Source organism: Cervus canadensis, chromosome 15, assembly GCF_019320065.1.
Source record: "Cervus canadensis isolate Bull #8, Minnesota chromosome 15, ASM1932006v1, whole genome shotgun sequence".
In the NCBI taxonomy this organism is placed as follows: domain Eukaryota; kingdom Metazoa; phylum Chordata; class Mammalia; order Artiodactyla; family Cervidae; genus Cervus; species Cervus canadensis.
The window spans coordinates 14,372,379-14,392,910 of record NC_057400.1 but is presented as its reverse complement, the minus strand read 5'-3'; the positions used below and the strand labels follow the sequence as shown (position 1 = coordinate 14,392,910).

General features: G+C 42.0%; 1 protein-coding gene across 9 annotated transcripts in view; it reads left to right on the top strand.

The window, feature by feature from the left end:
* Positions 1-20,532, top strand: part of NCKAP5 (NCK associated protein 5) — a 1,111,865-nt gene that overhangs the window by 93,308 nt on the left and 998,025 nt on the right. For 4 of the 9 annotated variants that reach the window (XM_043487517.1, XM_043487518.1, XM_043487516.1 and 1 more), the window contains exon 1: positions 12,370-12,646. The exons of 2 other annotated variants lie outside the window; for them this stretch is intronic. The gene's annotated coding sequence lies outside the window, so the exon portion shown is untranslated. Of the gene's footprint in view, positions 1-12,367; positions 12,647-20,532 lie in introns of those variants that run through there. 3 more of the 9 variants (XR_006273101.1, XM_043487519.1, XM_043487521.1) reach the window with 1 other exon arrangement.

The following is a 20,532-nucleotide window of genomic DNA, read 5'->3' as shown; positions in this document are numbered from 1 at the left end:
TATGAATAATCTGCAACGTAGGATTTTTAAAAAATTTATTTATCTTCAACTTTTTCTATTTTCTGCTACCAAGAAGCAGAAGGTAGGATGTGGTTTAAAATTTCATCTTTGAGAAGCAGAAGTGACCTGGGTTATCTCAGTTCAGCAGTAACTCATGGGTGAGCGGACAATTCACAAAGGAAAACAGGCGACTTGGGCTTCCTGAGTATGAGGGAAGGAATCCAAGGCTCACCCCTGTACCCTCGGATTGATGTGTTAGTTCATTGGTTTATCTAGTTTCTCTGCAGCATCCTGGTTGGATAAAAGGAAAAGAAAAAATTTTGTATCTATTATTTGTGCTATGTACTGAAGCCAACATTTCTCAGGGTGTGTTCTTTATCTGTCTTGCTGCTGCTGCTGCTAAGTCGCTTCAGTTGTGTCCGACTCTGTGTGACCCCATAGACGGCAGCCCACCAGGCTCCCCCGTCCCTGGGATTCTCTAGGCAAGAACACTGGAGTTGGTTGCCATTTCCTTCTCCAGTGCATGAAAGTGAAAAGTGAAAGTGGAATTGCTCAGTTGTGTCCGACTCTTGGCGACCCCATGGACTGTAGCCTACTAGGCTCTGCCCTCCATGGGATTTTCCAGGTAAGAGTACTGGAGTGGGATGCCATTGCCTTCTCTGTTATCTATCCTATTTTCTGGGAATTAAAGGAATTGAATTTTCATAGTGGAATCAAGATGGGGATAGAAAGGTACCTAAATGATACCCACAAGTTTGAGAATGGGCCTGGCTGTATCTCAGTTTAATACAGAGGATTTCCTTATCCAGGGAGAAAGGAGGGCCATCAAAATATTTATGTGGTCTATTGATCCTGGAGGGGATGTTTATTGCCATGGGATGAGGGCATTAACCTTATCACTTGTTTCCCTTCCACTGAGTCAAGTTTACTTCCTATTTCTATCAAGATTTGTCTTTATTCCTGCATTTCTCTGTCCAGGTACATTCATTTATCTGCCTTCACATGCAGACCTAGGCAGATCAACCCTGAATTGGCCTCCTGTGATATAAGCGAAGGATGGATGTGAGGCCAGAATCCTGCTATAGAATCAAGATCTCTGCTGTAATGGGCTGTTCTCATGTCCCATCTGACCTGTCCCTTTGAGTCCTGTGTGTCTTCAGGTTCCTTACCACTTGATTTCTCACTCCCATTTACCCTCTTCTCTAGTTTGATTATAGATACATGGAGTACACGTATTATATTCACATCATATAGAATAACAGATTGGGGGAGTCTTTGGGGCCAGTTGTTTAGTTAAAATCCTAGCTCTTCCCACACTTTGGCTGTTCAGCTTTGAGCACTCACTCCATCTATGTGTGCCTCAGTTTCCTCACCATGAAATGCGGATAATGGAAGGACCCAACTCACGCTGTTGAGATGAGACTTTACTGAGCTAAGACACAAAGCACTGTGAAAGGCGTTGGGCACATACTAAGTGCTGCTTAAGAGCTTATGGTCACTGCAGTTTCCACTACACTTATTTGACCTTACGCATCTTATTTAATTATTAAAGCTGCCGTTGTGCTTCCACTTTGTGTTTCTTCCAGGTTATCTGTTCAGTTGTTTCCACCTTGCAGCGTGTGCTGTGGTTTTTCAGATTGCAATTTCTCATCCTGATTCGGTATCCTGGTTATCTAAGAAAATAGACTTTGCTGATTACTCTGGAGAAACTGTACTTTCCCCTTTTTAATAATGTAAAGTTCTCAATGTTGGAGGTTACAATATAGGTTTGGTTCTCTGAAAGCAGGAAGTAAGTCTTATATTGAGTGATTTAGGCTATTGTGGGATGTTGTGAGATGCACACCTGCATGAGGGCAGGGAGGAATCTGGACAGAACACAAGGAGAAGGTGATTTATGATGCAGGCCCAACAGAGCCCCAGCCAGCCCTGCAGGCAGCTGGGGAATGCATATGGCCTTGGAGTGACCCAAGTCAACTTGGAATTTCTTGACCTTTGTATTCCTACATGGATCAGTAGCTGGAGATGAACCACTTGGGAAAGGATGGGCCTTTGGGTGAGGCAGATCCTGAGGAGCTGGCTGATGGGGGCTCTCTGCTGCTTGTGGAGGGGTCTAGCAGTGCAAGCACACAGGTTAAATTCTCACTGAAACATGCAGCCTTCCCAGGAGGGCGTACCACAGCATCTCTTGTAGAGACTTCACAGCTTACTCAAACACCTGTTACTGAAATAGGTTGGGGAAGAAAAGGAGGTTGCCCAAGGGTAAGGGATAATGCTGAAGGAAGGAAGGATGGCAGGGAAGAGGGATACATGGAATAGAACAGAGGTTTATGTTATTGCAAGAAGTGGGGCTCAGTGGGAAAAAGAGGAAGCCAAGTAGAATCTTGACATGAGAGGGGCTGATGGCAATCCAGTAAGTGTTAAGGGACTTGTGTAGAAACATGCCATTTCCACTTGCATTTGTTTTTTGAGGCTTTCAAAAGTGTTAGTCATTCAGTCATGTCTGACTCTTAGTGGCCCCATGGACTGTAGCCCACTAGCTAGGCTCCTCTGTCCATGGGATTCTCCAGACAAAAATATAGGAGTGGGTTGCCATTCCCTTTTCCAGGGATCTTCCCAACCCAGGAATCAAACCCAGATCTCCTGCACTGCAGAGAGATTCTTTACCATCTGAGCCACCAGGGAAGCTTGGGAAGCCATCAGGGAAGTTGCTAATAGAAACTGTGGTGGGTTTAGAGTAATCAACCCTCTTTTGCCTGGACTAAGGGGTTTCCCAGGATGCTTGCCTTTTAGTATTGAAGTTTCATCCTAGGTGGGTTGATACTAACTGTTTTCCAAACTACCTCATGGAGTTACAACTGAAGCCATGGAATAATGCAAGGACAGAGGGGTGGGAAACCATGGGCAGATATTTTTCTGTTTCGAGTGACAGGGAACAGACGCATTATTGATGGTTCTTGCAGTGCCTCACGTGGCCTTGGCAGCTCATAAATACAGATCAAGAGGAAATGGAACATGAGGGCAATGAATTAAAAGAGAAAATGATTTGGAACAAACTGCTGAGGACAGGGAAAGAATAGTAAAATAGGCAGTAAATCTAGAATGAAAACCAGAGCTAAGTGTCATAATGCACCTGGATACTTACAGTGTCAGAGGGGTCGGGCTAGGTCCTGAGCCAGTGTCTTTGGTTCAGATCAGGGTGCTCCTGTGCCCATGTGTATCATGGAACAACCCTCTCTCTGCACTTGTCCTCACCTCACAGATTCTGGAATATCCTTTCCTTCTTTCCTTCCTACTCACTCACCAGAGGGGTGATATGTTATTCAAAGTTAGTGACAAGCCCACTTCTACCCTCTGACATATCCACCCTTCTCCCCTCCCAGAAGGAATGAGTTTCTCCTAGGACTGGACGTGTTGTAGGCCTGGTTTGGAAGTTTGGGTGGGGGAGTGGGGGTGGGGCATGCTTTTACCTGCTTTGGAGAGTGCATTTGTAGGGGTTCCTTGCTCCAAGTCCAAGACCCAAAAAGTTTGCTGGAAACATACACCTGCTTACTTTGTTTCCAAGCTATGTAATGTGTTCCAGGAAAGGCTGACAAGCTGTTATGATTCACTGGTTGTGACCTTTGACTTTCTGACCTCAGACAGACTGTGGTCCACACGCATCTTCAGGGAAGACCTGGGCTCCTCCAGGAACATGTTCTTTTTATCCAAGATGCTGGTCCATCACGCTCACTTCCCCGTACTTTATTGTCAGGTTGCTTCACTTCTCGAACTCACAATCTCAGTTATTCTCTCTGGGCCTTAGAGTAGTGCCTCTACAGGTTGATTTTATTTTTATGAAAATAGGGATTGAAATATCTTTTTCAGTGTATTTTTCCATTATATCTCCCAATCAGTAGAAATCCAAGGAATGTTCTATGAGTGTTCATAGCTGCTCAGATTCCAAAATAAAATAGAGTCTGGAATTCAGGAGGTGCTCAATGAAGATTTGCTGTGTACACTGTAAACTGCTTCATGTAATGTTTTGTGAATGACTCAGCGGATGAATGAGCAAATACAATTGCAAATTAAAAGATAGTGATTCTGAAGATTAGTGCTTCCATGTAGCCCTCAAGTTCACATGACATTTGTTAGACGATAATGTATTATTTTCTCTGGACTTTGAACATACTGTTCACCATTATTAAGTGATGCTGATTGCATCTTCGGGAAATAGGTGGAAATGATCATCTGCATCTGACGTATGATTTCGAAGAGGGCGCTGAAGAAGGGACAGGAGGAAGACAGAGAAGAAAGCCAGTCAGGTTTCCTCATCTGAGACTCTGATGCCCACATGCCCGCCACCTCACCTCCCATTCCAGCCTGTCACTAGCATCCCAAATTGGATCAGATCTTCCTGCCTGCTAACTTTTAGTCATCCAGTGACTTTAAGTCTCCTTCTCTAACTGGAACAAACAGCTTGTGCATGCCCAGGACCAGGCTGGCACAGAGGGAACATGGTCTCTGTGTCAGGATGACGAGAATCTGCTTGGGAGGTAAGAGCTGCCTGCAGGAAGCAGATGTGAACACACAGGTCCTTGCTGTGCATCATGAAGTGCCAAGTTGGGTGGTGCAGAGGGTATGGGCCAAGGAGCTGAGGGCAGAGGTCCAATATAGGGTGAAGTAAACAGGGAAAGCATGATTTCATTTAGCTCAATTCATCCAGCCCCGTCTGTAAAATGTATATCTTCTCTCTTCTCTTTCCTGCAGGTGGGAGTTGGGCTAGGCTGGCAGGATGGGCTGTAGGACCTCTCCAGGGACACTACCCTCTGAACTGTTGTATGTCACTAAATTCTGCCCAAGATTTCATTTCAAAAGTATCCTATTGCTAAAATAACATTCCCAAGCCTCCTTATTATGTTGACTACACTCTTCTTAGAAAACAAAGAATTTATCTTTTTATTGAAGTATAGTTAATTTGCAGTGTTGTGTTAGGTTCAAATGTACAGCAGAATGATTCATGTGTATTTGATTCATACTTATTCATATACATATGTATATGTGTATTACACACACACATATATATATACACACTTATGTTCTTTTTTCATTCTTTTCCGTTATAAGATATTAAGTGTAGTTCCCTGTGCTTTCCAATAGGTCAGTAACATCATTTTTATATTTATTCCAAAAGTATTAGCTATATTCTTTTTTATTTATTTATTTATTTATTTATTATTAGTTGGAGGCTAATTACTTCACAACATTTCAGTGGGTTTTGTCATACATTGATATGAATCAGCCATAGATGTACACGTATTCCCCATCCCGATCCCCCCTCCCACCTCCCTCTCCACCCGATTCCTCTGGGTCTTCCCAGTGCACCAGGCCCGAGCACTTGTCTCATGCATCACACCTGGGCTGGTGATCTGTTTCACCATAGATAGTATTAGCTATAGTATTAAAGTATTAGCTATATTCTTAAGCAGTTTCTAACCTAACAATAGCATCTCGTGACCTTGATCAATAGGACTGGCATTACTACAATTTGTCAAAATAATAAGTGATAACCAATAAATTGAATCGTTATTCTCCTTTGTTAATAGTCTCTGCTTTAAAATAATTTCCTCACCAACAGATTTTTAGGTTTCAGAATAGATTATTGTACCTGGAAAAGGCTTAATCTGTTTTAAATCTGTTCCCCTGGATTTACTTTAGGTGTAAAATCTAAAACAGCAGTGATGACAGATCTGAGGGCTTTACTACCTCCAAAGGTCTTAGAGCTTAGAGTTCGGTCCCTTAGCCTTTCTGACTTCTCAGCAGAGTTATGGAGGCTTTTAAAATTTAATTTAATATTTCTTTTTTTTTTTGGCCACACTGCTTGCAGAATCTTAGTTCCCTGACCAGGGATTGACCAGGTTTCCAAGCTGGGCACTGTCCCCTGGGGAGCCACCTTCTCTCTCCTCTGGGGTGCCTCCTTCCTGGGCATCCTCGCTGTTAACAGCCTTTCCTCTAGGCCTTGTGTCCCATCCCTGGCTAATGTCCAGGGCTGGTAAGAGGAGATGGGAGCAGGGCTAGTATGTGCCAGAGCCCCAGGTTTCAGGAACCACAGGGATCTTACTGTCAATGCCATGCAGGGCAGATTTTATCATAGGCATTAATCACCCAGTAATCCTGGTGGCAGGCATCGAGCTGGGAACACCAGTGTCTGTCCCAATCCCCTTCCTTTCCTGAGAGCTTATCTCTGATTGTGATGGCCTATCCATAGCTGGTGAAAATTGAACTCAGGGCCTTTTTCTTTAGACAATCACCACGAACCATAAAATACTCTCACTTTACAGACAGCCGGGTCTCTTGAGGCCTCCCCGTGGGTTCTGGTTTCATAAAGACTCAGTTCTCAGGTTAGAAGGAATGCAATGTGCATCTCCCAGTTTACTGAATTTACACAAATCTCCGAAGCAGCATTGCTGGACATGGCTTGCAATTGCAGACTTTAATGCTGTTCACTGATTTGTATAAAATCAAAATTGGGGAGGGTAATGGCCCCCTTCTTACCCTCTTTTCCCACAGACTCTCACCCAGCCCTTTTTATTTGGGGCCTGCGAAGTAGTTAAAAATGTCAAACTCACAGTATGCACTGTCAACATCACAATGAAGAAGCTGAAATCAAATCCTTCAACTTCTGAGGTGATACTTTATGCTTATACACAGGCCTTTCATCAGAGCCTCCAGCACCTTAGGGAGCATTAACCCTTGCTGTGCCTCCTGGGATTGGGCCTGGAGCACAGATGTGTTGGGGGAGGGGAGCAGCACCCCATTTCCACGGCGAGCCCCAGGTCAATTGTCACAGATGCTCAATTTTTTTCTCTCTTCCCTCCACCTCCTCTTTCAAGGGGCATCTACCCTATCACCCTCCAAAGGCTCCCGGTGCCCCAAGGGTGTCAACAGCCCAATAAATAGGCTGCCTATGTGTTGAGAGCACCGGCAAGCAGCCCTCTCTCCCCCATTGGAAAAAGAAAAAAAGCATTTCTAGGCTTGAAATGTGACCTATCACGAATGCATCTAAGCCTCTGTTATGGGAGTAATCTGAACTTCGTTGGACTTCACACTTTATGGTTTCCTCTTGTTTTTGTTGGATTTGTGTATGGGGGATGGTGGTGACATCGCCAGCAAGAAAAGCCTGTGAATGACTTTGTCCAGTGACAGGTCTGGTGCCGTCCGTGTGGCACCTGCTGTGTCTTTTCCAAGTTGCACTTGGTGCCCCAACTTTGTGTAAGGTGTGATCTATTATCGGTGAGAGTTACCAGGAATTTGCTGTTTGATCCCAGTGCTCATTCCGTGGAAATGTGGACTTGATCTTTATCAATGTCTGATCTTAGATGAAAGGGTCATATATTTACTTCTCTTGGTATAAACAGTGTTTCTTAAAATACACTCTGAGGCCCATCTGCATGAGAATGATGTGGATCACTTTCCCACTTTCCCCAGAGACTCATACTCTTCAAAACTATGGTAATTTGTTTAGGAAACGCTGGAGTGTTCCTGTGTTACTCCTCCTAACATTTCTGCTTCCTATTTCTGATCCTGTTAACTTTTATAAGGCAGACTCGCTGGCCACAGGCTGTTTCTTAAGCTTTGGTAGAACCATTACCATGATGAGCAAAGGAACCAAAGTTACTGAAGGTTCTCAGCATAAAGGGAGACAGGGTGTAAACATGACTAAATGCCTGCCTCCAATATTTCCTCCTTCTCGTATCTGGATCTTGTGCATCTCCAAGGGCATGGAGCACTTACTCCATCATGATACTGTGGGACTAAGCCCTGGGAAATGAGTCCCATGGTCTTTGAGGCCTATAATACATCTCCTCTAAGAGCCAAGCACAGGGCCTGGGTTATAGAAAGCAGCAGTAGTCACACTAGTTCAAAACTGAAGTCTGAAGGTCACTGCCATCTATCTGTGTATAGAATTCAGAACTGAGTAATGAAGGCTCTGAGTGTGTGCATGCTAAGTTGCTCAGTCGTATGGACTCTTTACAACCCTATGGACTGTAGCCTTTACAACCCTGTAGCCTGCCAGGTTCCTCTATACATGGGGATTCGCCAGGCAAGAATACTGGAGTGGATTGCCATGCCCTCCTCCAGGGGATCTTCCTGACCCAGGGATCAAACCCATATCTCTTTTGTCTCCTGCATTGGCAGGCAGGTTCTTTACCACTAGTGCCACCTGGAAAGCCCATAATGATGACTACATGCTTTCAACCCAATTTGCCATTATTCATATTGGTTTACCAACTCTCTTTTCAATGTTTATAGTCCTCCGAGGGATCTAGGGACTCTAGGCATTCCCCGGGACACTGGAAGGTCAGGCAGAGTTGAAATGGTGGAAATTATTATCTGCGTGATCAGAGTCAAATCACTTAAGTAACATCTCTCTCTGAGCCTCAGTTTCCTTGGTTGTAAAAGGGGACTGGTAATGAAAGTATGTAATTCACTAGGATATTTTAAATTAGATGATGTATTTAAAGCAAGTGGCACATATCCATGCTTAAAAATGGCAGTAGTTATATGTGTTTATCAGGATGAGAAGGGTAGATGCATGTGTGCTGAGTCGTGTGTGACTTTTGCAACCTCATGGACTGTAGCCCACCATGGAATTTCCCAGGCAAGAGTACTAGAGAGAGTTGCCATTTTCTTCTTCAGGGGATCTTCCAGACCCAGGGATTGAACCCACGTCTCCTGCATTGACAGGCAGATTCTTTACTACTGAGCCACCAGGGAAGCCCAAGGTAGAGGGGGGATTAGATCTTGGAGGTAGAAACTGTATCTGAGGACAGTCTTGATCATTGCCATCACCAGAAAACACCTCCAAAGCAGGTCTTGGCTATGTTTCACATCTTGCAGATATGATTACCATCTCTGACTTTCCAGTTTAAGACAGAAAACACTTAAACATGAAGAATACAGCATAACACTTTAAAAATAATGAAGAGACACCTGTATGCCTGTTGTAACTGCCCAGCCGTTCCCCAAGAGGGAGAACAGCCTGATGGAGAGAGAGGAAATTGCCTAAATGAAGGACTAGAAGGCACTGGAAGGGAAGCCGGGCCAAGCATCTCAGCACGTGGAAGTAATTTTGGCAGCAGTGTTAATGATCACCTGGTCAAGGTGGGACAGCAGGCCCTGCCCACTCCCTTTTCCCTTATTTGTTTTTATCCTGAATTGTGAAAGTGTTAGTTGCTCAGTTATGTCTGACTCTACAGCCCCACGGACTGTAGCCTGCTAGGCTCCTCTGTTCATGGGATTCTCCAGGCAAAAATACTGAAGTGAGTTGCCATTCCCTTCTCCAGGGGATATTCCTGACCCAGGAGTCAAACCCAGGTCTTCTGCATTGTGGGGTGGATTCTCTACTGTCTGAGCTACCAGGGAAGCCTGGTACAATTACAATCAGGGAATTTCAGGGAATCTTGAATTGTAAGTCAAGTTAAATGCTTGTTTTTAACTCTCAGTTGGGAAAGTGTGACCCTATCACACCCAAGGGGCTCCAGATGTGCTTTTAAATAGAATCTGGCCTCAGAATCCTAAGATATGTGGATGAATAGATGATAAAAAAACAAGCAGGAAATATGGCAGTGCTTTCATTTTTTTCTTGAAATGATTACAGACATAAGATATCTTCTCACTATAAAGTAAGACAAGACTCCAGTATGTTTTCTCTAGAGGAATGGAAATAGTGCTTTGGGAAATCTATCTTACCTTGGAGGAAATCTTCAGTCATTTTTTTCCTTAAAGAAAAATGTAGTATCTAATCTATGGCTTATCTTTGTTACTTTCTGCTGTGGAGGCCTGGAGGCTGTGTGCTGGGCATCGTAACTCCTGACCACTGACTTTTCCAAAGTCCCGAGTCCCCTTGTAATAAAGCTCCAGAGACTCTGTGTAGATTAGACTTTCCTAACCTCCCTCACTGGAGGGTTCCTTAATGTTACACCAGCCATGACAAGGATCTGGGCAAACCTGTGTCCTTACCAGGTTCCTGAGTTTCCCTCCAGAGCTTGCTGGCGATCAGTGAACTGAACCAAAGCGGTTCTTGCTTGTCTTACCTTAAAACTCCATTTGTCAAACAACAGTTGCACAAGGGAAAGGTCAGCACTTTATGTTCTGAGCACTTAACTTTAATCATTTCTTAAAGTGGACAGAGTCCAAGAGGTTTTCAAATTAGTCCTCAAATGTAAAGGAAAGGAGGTCGGTCATTCCATCAAGAATAAAAACCCAGTGCCTGTTGTCCTTCTTTGTTATCCCAATCCATCCCCCCATACTGCTGTATCCTAGTAGAAATGTCACAGATCTGCAACCAATCAATAGATCTTTTTTAAGCACCTACTATATGCCAGACATTTGTTGAAGGAATAGCTAGGTTTTTCCTTATGATTTATTTTTAAAATTGCACAATCATATTTACTTTTATTATTTTTTAAATAACAAAAGTAGAACACATTCATTAAAAAAAAATGTTAAACCACACAGAAAAATTCCCCAGGGATAACCACTGCTGATAATGTGCATAATTCCTCCTATCATACACAATGATTTGCTGTATTCAGTCAACAAGCTACCTACTTCTTTCCATGTCAGTATATGCACTATAAGCTCAATTTTTTCAACCCCTTCTAAGTTTTTTTCTACTATACAAGTACCACAATTTGTGTGACTTATCTTTTCTCATATTAATGAATATTTATGGTGTCTCTACTTTATTGGCTTACAAAGAATGCTGCAAAGAACATTATTGAGCTTATATCCTTAGGCTCTTGTGAGCATATTTGCGGGGTCACTTTGGAAAAGAGGAACTGTTGGGTGTCCGGGTTTGTACTTAAAAAACTTTAGGTACTTCTAATTTGCTTTCCATAAATATAGAGTTTATTTAAACCCATAAGTGGCATATAAGATAGGCACTATCTTTAACCAATTCCTACATGAAAGTGAAATATTTGGGGACCTTAATACCCTACCAAATCAATAATAATCAGTGCTCTTTGAAAAAACAGTTTTTGGAAGTGGCAAAGAGCATCTACTCACATGGTAACAGGGGGGTGCAAGTTAATTATTTCCCAAGGGCAGGGAGAGTGCTTATCTAAACATACACCCCATTCCATGGGCTCTGCTAACCTTGTTCCTGCCTTGGCCCTCAACGTTTTCCTCCCCCCATTTCTGCTTAAGATTCATGATGGCAGGAGGTATGGGTATAAACAAATAACACAATGGCTGCCCTCAAAGACCTTTCAAAGTGACTTGGGGAGACAGAAACACAGATGGCTAAAAAACAAGCTAAAAATATATCAGTATATAAAAAGCAGCAAATAAATATAAATAGTCATCATCATTATAGCAGTTCAGAGGAAGGAAGGAAAACAGTGAGCTAGGGTGTCCCAGCTTCACAGCAGGGATGTGGTATAGGGTTTGTGGATTTCTCAGGTTGGGGCGGGGGGAGAAAAATCATAAAAACCAGGAGTAAGAATCAGTTCACAGAAGAAGGGAGATTTCTTGAGAGAGTGGAAAGTAGCAGGGGAGGCACCCATTTTTATCCTGCCAATTGGAAGTGGATGGGGCTTATAGTACTTCTTGAGATAATTAGAGATACTTGGCAGAGATGATTTATTGATTTGATTTTTGGTGTGATGAGAGTTGTGTAGGAAGGTGATTATGAATCTGAAGAAGGCTCTTCTCAGAAAAGAATGCTCTGATTTGCACATACATAATTTGGGGTACATTTCAGGGAGCCCTATTCCCAAGTTGAAAAACTTTACAGTATACCTGAAAAGAGTTTCATCTTTCCTAGGACAAGCCATCTAGGAGAAAAAGTCAGCCAGGTACACACACACACACACACACACACACACACACACACACGTATCAGTCAAGGAGGTGTGTGTATGTATATATATACATGCATATATACATAAACATATATATTAGTAAAAGTTGTTAGGCAGTATGAGACATAAGTAATTGTTATGTTGTTGTTACACACTTAGGCAATGTAAAACGTAACTAATATTCATTTATTCATGAATCCTCAAACTCTGAAGCTGACTGGAAACAGGTGGGTAACAACTTGTCAGGGGCCAATGGCTCCCGCATGGCTTCGGCTTAGCCAGCGTCAGTCGGAGGAGGTGATTCTCTTCCTTTCTCAGGAGAAAGGATCTGACCTGAGGGAAACTAGGCTCCTGAAAATTTGAATCAATGGGATTATTTACGCTTGCATCACCGGAATCCGCTCGGAGATGCCGATTTTGCTGCAGAAAAGATACTCTTGCTCCCCACCCCCTCCTTTCTTTTTGACAGTCAGTTAATAAAGACTCAACAATAAGCAGCTGCCAGTGATGTCATGTGGGACTTTGTCCACGGAGCTTGTATTTACAAGCTCAGAGCAACCACGGAGCCGCAGCCGGGGGAGCAGCCGACTCTCGGCAAACTTGCTCTGAATTTGCGGTAGCAACTTTTGCTGCTGCTTTGGCTGTTGAGGAAAACTGGCTTATTCTCTGCGCCCAGCCTTTTCAGGCTTCACAAATAAACAGAGGATCAACTCGGGAGGAAATGTTTAACTGGAGAGAGTTGCAGTTCCTGTGTTTGTCTCCAGGGCTGTGAGATGTGTTGACTGCAGAGCTGACGACAAGTAAGACTGTTGGAATTTTTTTTTAAACTCTTGTAACAGTTTTTTGTATTTTATGGCTTGCTTTGCTTTTAAAGTGAGATGATGAGGTGTATGTATTTCTCTGGGCTCTCTCGCTGCCGCAACAAGTATGCATTTGTTTCAAGTAGTAATTACAGTGCACTGAAGTTGATGGGGTGGGTGCAGAGAACTTGCACGTAGCTGATAACAAGATACTGAGTTCCTGATCCTCATTTGCCTCTGCAGGGAGGTTGGAATTTTTTTTTTTTTTTTTTAACGAAAAGCAACCAACCATACAGAAAACTATTAGCTTGACCTAGGAATTTTAGTAGAACGCTGTAAAGACTGATTTTTAATTAACTGTTTGTGTTGGAAAGGAAAACACACTCTTGTTTTTCTTCTCTGATCCTTTCTGTGGTTTATAGATTTTAATGTGTGTGTGTTCAATGTCTATTTCCCTTCTTGATTACGCCCTCCTTCCAAACACACACAAACTCATTCATTCTCAGGGAATTTGAACGTCTAGACAAATGTTTTGCAATGGAAACCATTTCTATCTCGATTTCTTCCCTTTAGGTATTGGGAGAAATGTTCGCTGTTCTGACTTGTCCTCTGAGATGGGAACCTGAATGAAGGTGCTACTGAAAAAGTCAAACTTTGACACTTAGCTCTGTGGGGATGGGAGACCCACATCCTTGCTTTCACTTTCCTTCAACTCTTTCAAACTCTCTGAATACATTCTTTGGGGAATTGGAAGTGTGGGCTCTGCATACCACCAGCCTGGACCAGGGATCCCTCTCATTACGGCTGCCAGGCGCCACCTGGAAGCGCTGCATCAGAGCCACGTGGATTTGTCTTTCAGCTGCGTGCTTCTAGATGCAGGGTTTGCACCTGGGCGCCTGCGGTTCAGCCCCTTGTAATCAGTAGCACGATCTGGCCAATGCCTGCCATCCAGTCCTGACAGCCCTGCCGCATAGACTGGCAAGTGGCTGTTAGCCTGTTACCGCCTGAGCGTGAGCCCCATGACTTGATCCAGGAGACCTGGCTGGTCCTCGGTTCAGCAGCTCTGTCACCAGCTCACAAGAGCGGTGACAGCCTTCAGTGCCTTTCCCTTTTTCTCTGGTCTCAGAATTGTAAAAAGTCAGTGCCCAAAAGCTCCTAAAATATCCGACAGTTTGCAGTGGAGTTCTGATATGGGCAGCCGCCTCATGCATGTTTGTCAGCTCCAGATTTTTTCATCAGAGCACACTCTCTTGGACATGTTATTTTTTTGTTTTGTTTTTTAATTTTATTGAAGTGTATTTGATTTATAATATTCTGCTATACAGCGAAATGACTCAGTTTTATATATATATATATAAACATAATTTTCCTTTTTTTTTTGACTGTGTTACACGGCATATGGGATCCTAGTTCCATATCCAGGGCTCGAACCCCCACTCCCTGCTTTGGAAGCACAGAGTTTTAACCAATGAACTACCAGGGAAGTCTGGTTTATCACAGGATATTGAATGTAATTCCCTGCACTTAGACAGTAGAACCCTGTTGTTTATCCATCCTGTATCTACTAGCTAGTACTGGTTATGTTTTATGTATTAAAACTCAATGCTTTCTGTAAATTTTTATTTTAAAAAGGGGGTGTGCTATTAAAATAGTTTCCAAACCATGAGTCAAAGCTTACCATTTACAGAAGAAAACCTGAGGCATGAAGAGGGGAAGTGACTGGTCCAGAGTCACCTAGCAAGACAGTGGGAGAGCTCCAACCAGAAAGCCATGCTCATCCTCGCATGCATTTCACATTTCAGTTCTTCCAGGATATAGAAGAAAGAGGACCCATGTGTGGTTACTAGCCTTCTTGCAGAGCTGGCTGAGTGAAGGTGTATAGATGAAGGTGGTCTGGTGAAGAGAGAACATTCCTGTTTTGTCTTTGGCTCCGGGTATATTTCTTGACAACTCTGTTCCTCATTAGTTTGGCTAGAGAACCGAAGAGCACTTTGTGATTACTTGACAGTTGATGACCTAAAGTTAATCGAGACATTTCAGGTGGTGGGATAGTACATAAGGCAGTTTGCATCAGGTGCAGGTTGAGAGACCAAAGTTGGTTTTCAGCTCTGACATTTTGTGCTTCTGCTTTACTTACATCTCTCATTTCTTTTATTGACCACACCCTTACCTGTTTTCCTCCTGTCTCCCAGCCTCATTTTCTCACTGCAGCCTGGACCTCTGATGCTAATATTCAACTTGATTCCACTAACGCCCTGTGTTCCTCTTTTCTCCGGAGCCTTCCTTGTCCCTGATACTTCTGCCTATGGGATGCCTCCATGGATTCTTCAAGTTGAAATGATGATTTTCTTGTTTGGACCCTCATGGTATCCTGTGCTGATTTTTGCTGTGGGATCTGAAGCTCTTTGTCACACAGTTAAATACATCCTTCCACCAAAAGCCAGGACTATGGTTCAGTACTTCTATATCCACAGCATTGTTACAGAGTGGTGGTTAAATATATAATAGTAAAGAAGTGAAGGACTGGATTGCTAATCTTAAGTATCCCTTTTCCTAAACCAAACATGCATGCCTCTACACATGGCTGACAAAAATATGTAAGTGTGCTGAGTGGCTTGAAATCCATCTTCACCAAATGAAGGCCCTCAATATTGGACTCTCAAGCATGCAAACAGGGCTATTCCTGAAGTGATGCCTGCAACCTCCCCTGCCTCATTTCTCTCCACTCCCTCCTATGTACTCTGTCCGTCCTGGAGATTCCTGACCTGATGATTCATCTGTGTCTTCCGTCAGGGGTTGAAGAGCAGCATGGTAGAGCCAGTCAGGATTTGGGTTCTGGAACCGGACTGCCCAGCTCAAGTCCTCCTTTCATTACTGGCCAGATTTATGATCTTGGTTAATTCACTTGAGTTTTCTCTTTCTGCTTTTCATCTTTAAAATGTGGCCAATATGAGTGCCTACCTCACAGGAGTATTGTTGTTCAGTTAATAAGTTGTATCCACTCTTTGCAGCTCCATGGACTGGAAGTACACCAGGCTTCCCTGTACTTCAGTGTCTCCTGGAGTTTGCTCAAATTCATGTCCACTGAGTCAGTGATGCTATCTAACCATCTCATCCTCTGCCACCACCTTCTCCTTTTGCCTTCTGTCTTTCCCATCATCAGGGTCTTTTCTAGTAAGTGGGTTCTTCACATCAGGTGGCCAAAGTATTGGAGCTTCAGCATCAGTCCTTCCAGTGAATACTCAGAATTGATTTTCTTTGGGATTGAATGTTGTGATCACTATTAGCCTGACCAGTGCTCATGTTTCACCCTAGACTTAATGAATCAGCATCTCCAAGGTGGGATTCAGACTGAGGCATAGTTAAAAAGTTCCTCAGATGTTTCGGTTTGGAATTCCTGTGTTAGCGACCAGGAGGTGCTTTCTGTTACCTACACATGCTGGGCTTGTATGTTCTCTAGCACCTCAGTACCTTTACACTCTTGCATGTGGCACCTCCCCATCCACCTCATTTATCCTCCAGGTCCTGGCCAAATTTGTAATCTCACACCTAACTAAGCACCTGGCCAGAGTGAGTTCCCAAGAGATGATGAAAAATAAAAGTGTATGAATGCATGCTTGATAGGTACTCTAAGAGAAGATTTAAACTTTCTTCCCCATAGTCGGTACCACATTTCTAAACTCTTCACAGGTGCTATGTCATTATGATCGTTTTGCTCATTTTCTAGGTAAAGATACTTAGGTCCAAAAAGGTGAGGTAATGTGCAAAGATCACATGGGCAGTAAAAGAGGCAGAGACGGGACCTGAACCCTGACCCCAAACTCTTGACCTTTCACGGTAAGACTCTCCGGACGTATGGAAGGCAATCTTTCTTGTGAGCTTTACCATTGGTGGAACTTTGATTTTTCTTGTCTTTCCATGCAGTGATTGTACTGGAGAGCTACACATCAGATGAACACTTCTAGGTGCCAGCTGACTGAAGGGATGATTCACATTTTCTAGCTTTGCAGAAGGGTCAAAGCCCATGCCCAGTCCTTTGGCATTTTTGTTTTTCTTTTCATCTCAGACATGAATCCCCTTGAAGGTTGGCCCAAGTTTATGGTACAACATCAAGATTATTTGCATTCTTGGTAGAGACGTTGGTAGGCTGAGTTCAGCTTGGTCAATAGTATGATTCAGGGGATTTAGGTTAAAAAAAAAAAGTGGAATTGATCTTTGGCCATTCAGTTGGTCTCTGGAAAAGTTTACCAGGGGAAGTGGTAGTATTTTGTTTAAATAGCCAGAATGGTTGAGGTTGAACACTGGGAAGTCATGGAACCAGTTAAATGCAAGATACCTTATAGCCTTATTTTTCTCTACTTCTCTAATTCTACAAAGTTTAATGCCTTTGGAATTTTAGATTCCCAACTGTGCTTTCTTTAAAGATGGAATAATAAATCTCTCAGATACATAAGAACATTACCCACAGCAGTTACTGTGCCTGAATACATACTTGTCTAATGAAGTGTGTCCTGTCCTTTTGGAAGCCTCCATTACACAAGGTACTTCCCAGTAGTTACATAAATTAATCTGGTATTTTCAGGGCAAGAAATCAGATCTCTCCTTTTAGAAATAAACTTTCTGGACTAGTGATTCCTTTGAGTAGAATTTGGATGCACTATAAGAAACCAATGGACTGAGTTCAAGAAGAAAGTCTCAAACCCATTTTGGAACTTAAGCTTGGATAATAATATGATAGATACATAATGTTGAAAGAAAAACTGTTATTTCTAAAACATGGGAATGAGTATTACTGTCACGATGCGTGTCTGACAAACTCTTCCAAGAAGGGTCCTTGCTTCATTTGACAAACTGAACATGGAATTATAGACCCCTGATCCAGGCCAGTCCAAAAGATATATCCGAAGCGGGTTCCATTGCCAGGGCTGACCTGTCCTTGGAAACAAAAAAACAAAAATCAAAGCAATACATGTTCATAATTTAGAAAACCAAAGAGTACAAAGATGTCTATATAAGTAGCTATACTCACACATGACGCTTGGTATATATTAAATGGTAGTCCTAAAATTAAGGTGGACACCACTGAACAACTGAGCATGCATGTACTAAAATGTTTACATATATGAACAGTGTTTGTATATATGACGATATATGTACATGTTTGACAGTCCTGAGTGACCTCCAAACCCCATTCCTCAGCCCTGCTTTTCAGAGGGTTTTCTTTTAGCTGTTTTTTCTATAATATTTTTAATAATGCTTTTTATATCTAATTATAATATAAAAATATTGTTTACCTTCTATTATGATAGATTACAATATATATTTGTTACACTTTCCATACCTCTCCTGTTCTCCAATGAAATTATATCACAATTTTGGTTAAATGTATATTCGGTGCTTTTTTTTTTTTTTTTTCGGTGCTTATTTTTATCATGACTATAACATTTATTGTTGAGTCAAATAATTATTGCATTTCCTTTCTGTTAAAAATATTTTTTTCTAAAGTTATTAATTGCCTCATTTAAAACACTAACTTGGTTTTCTAGGAATCTGTAGTTAAAATTGCCAACAACCTTTTGATGAATGTGCCAAAGATAACTTAATTTTAAAACATCATTCTATGGATAAGTTCTTAAGTCACCATATACTCTTTTCTTTTTTTTGGTTAGTTGTCAAACAGGAGAAGTTAATTATTATTTGTGTCATATCAGAATCAGTTTAAAAGGCCTGCCTTCAGCATTTTTTTTTGTTCTAATTATAGTCAATTACTCATGCGAATAAATAGACTGAAATGATCTGGTTTACTGTAGTTTGTAAATAACATTCATAATTTAGTTTTATGTTTGCATGAATATTAATACATTTCAGTGTAAGAAATAGCCTTTGTTTGAGTTCCTTTGATATACAGAATAACTTTATCAGAGGAAAGCAAATGATCCTTCATGTAATGTTATTTTATGAATAGCTAAATGAATGGCCCACTTAAAATGACATTTATTTCTTCCCTTTCTCATTTTCTTCTCATTCTTTCAGTCCAGATTTGCACAATCAGGAATGTGAGATGCTTTATTATTGAGAGTACTAGTTAAAATAGTTTAATTACTTAAAATAATTTGAAAGAGACTGTGTTTTTGGAGATTGCCAGTAGAGGGCCTTATTAAACTGAATAAAACTTCTCATATAGCCCAATTGCAACAGGTACCATGAAAGAAGCTGTTGTTTTTAGGACACCTGATTAACAGCAGTAAAACTACCAAGGTAATTTTTTTTTCCAAGGTAATTTTTTAAAGTGCCTTGTATTTCTTCCAGTCTGGAGAAATTAGAAGTCTTAACTCTTCTATTGTTAGGGAAAATTGGAACATTCAGATCATTTATATAGCTCATGTATCAAATCAGGACTTTGGATGCCAAGTCATAAAATATGTACGGCCATTCTTTTGGAGTTGGAGCACTGGTCCCTGAGCCTTTTGGGGAAACTAATATTGGCTGCTGAGTTTGGAGGGAAAAAAGGATGGTTCTTCTATCCTAGGAATGTATGTAGTTTATATGTGCTTCTATATTTGAGTGAGCCCACTCTCAACAAAATGGGTTTTCTGTTTCCTGCACCTGGGCCAGAATCTTCCCACTCTGTACCACATCCTCGATTCAGACACAGGGAAAGAGAATCTAGAGAAATCATGAATGCTGGAGAGCCTTAAGCTCTTATGGTGCCATGTTGCAGTGAAGGAAAGCGCTGTGCAGACTTGAGCTGACTTGCCTAGAGTCATTTGTTGGGTTAGCACAGAGCTCTTCTCTTCCTACTCACCAAAATATCTCCTTCTGAGGAAGGCTGCCTCTCCCTCCCCAGCCTCACTGAGAGTTCTAAATGGCCTTTCCTCAGGAAAGTTTTCCCTATCTGTTATACATATGGAGAGCCTCAGGTCCTCACTTTGCATAGCCTGTGTCACCAGGGGAATTAAACACATGGTCCGCTACTGGATTCAGAATGTCTCCCTGCACCGTTTCTTGTTCCATGGAGGCAGAACCTGCGTCTATCACATCTAATATTGTAGCCTGAGCATCAAAAGCAGTGGCTGATAAATGGTGGATGCCCAAAAGATACTTGGTGCGTGGACAGATACAAGCAAATTTTCAGACTTTAGTGCGAGATTTCTCCTCTCCATTCTTATACTTCTGAAAACATTCCTTTTTATAACTCAACTGATGGCATTCAGCATTCCTGTGGACACAGAGAACAAAGGCAAGACATTTCTTTTTACCCAGCTTTCAGTGAGTGAGTGAGTGCCTGTTTAGTTTCAGTAGTATAGGTATCAGTATTCACTGCATTCATCAGTGGGGGCTCTATAGGTATGAAAGTAAATGAAGAAGAGGATGGACAGGATTTCTTTTCTTCCTTCATTGTTGAAGACAAGGGACTGGGAAGAGAAAGATGTCTTGAGCTGAGTAATGTGCCCTTTTACATTTTCCAACTTGGGCTGGCAGCTTTCTGGATACCCTTTCCCTGAGAGGCTGCCTTGTACACTAGAAAGACCAGGATTTTTTTTTGAGTCCATTAATAGAGTAACAAAACAAGTAGCTAAAGCTCCTGCCCATGTGGCTTTAATCCTTAGATAGACCTGGGTTCCAGCCTCTGACCTCATCTCCATCAACTTTGAGAGAACTATTTAATTTCCTTGAGCTCAGTTTCCTTGTCCATAAAATGCAGTAACATCAACAATGATTTCACATTATGTTTATTAAGTGCTTGCAGTCTTGCTTTCTATTTATTTTTTCTATTTATTATTATTTAGCCCTGTCATGCTTTCTATTTATATTGTCTCATTTAATCCTCAAAATAGCCCTCTGAGATAGAAATTCCTATTAATTCTATTTCATAGATGAGAAGA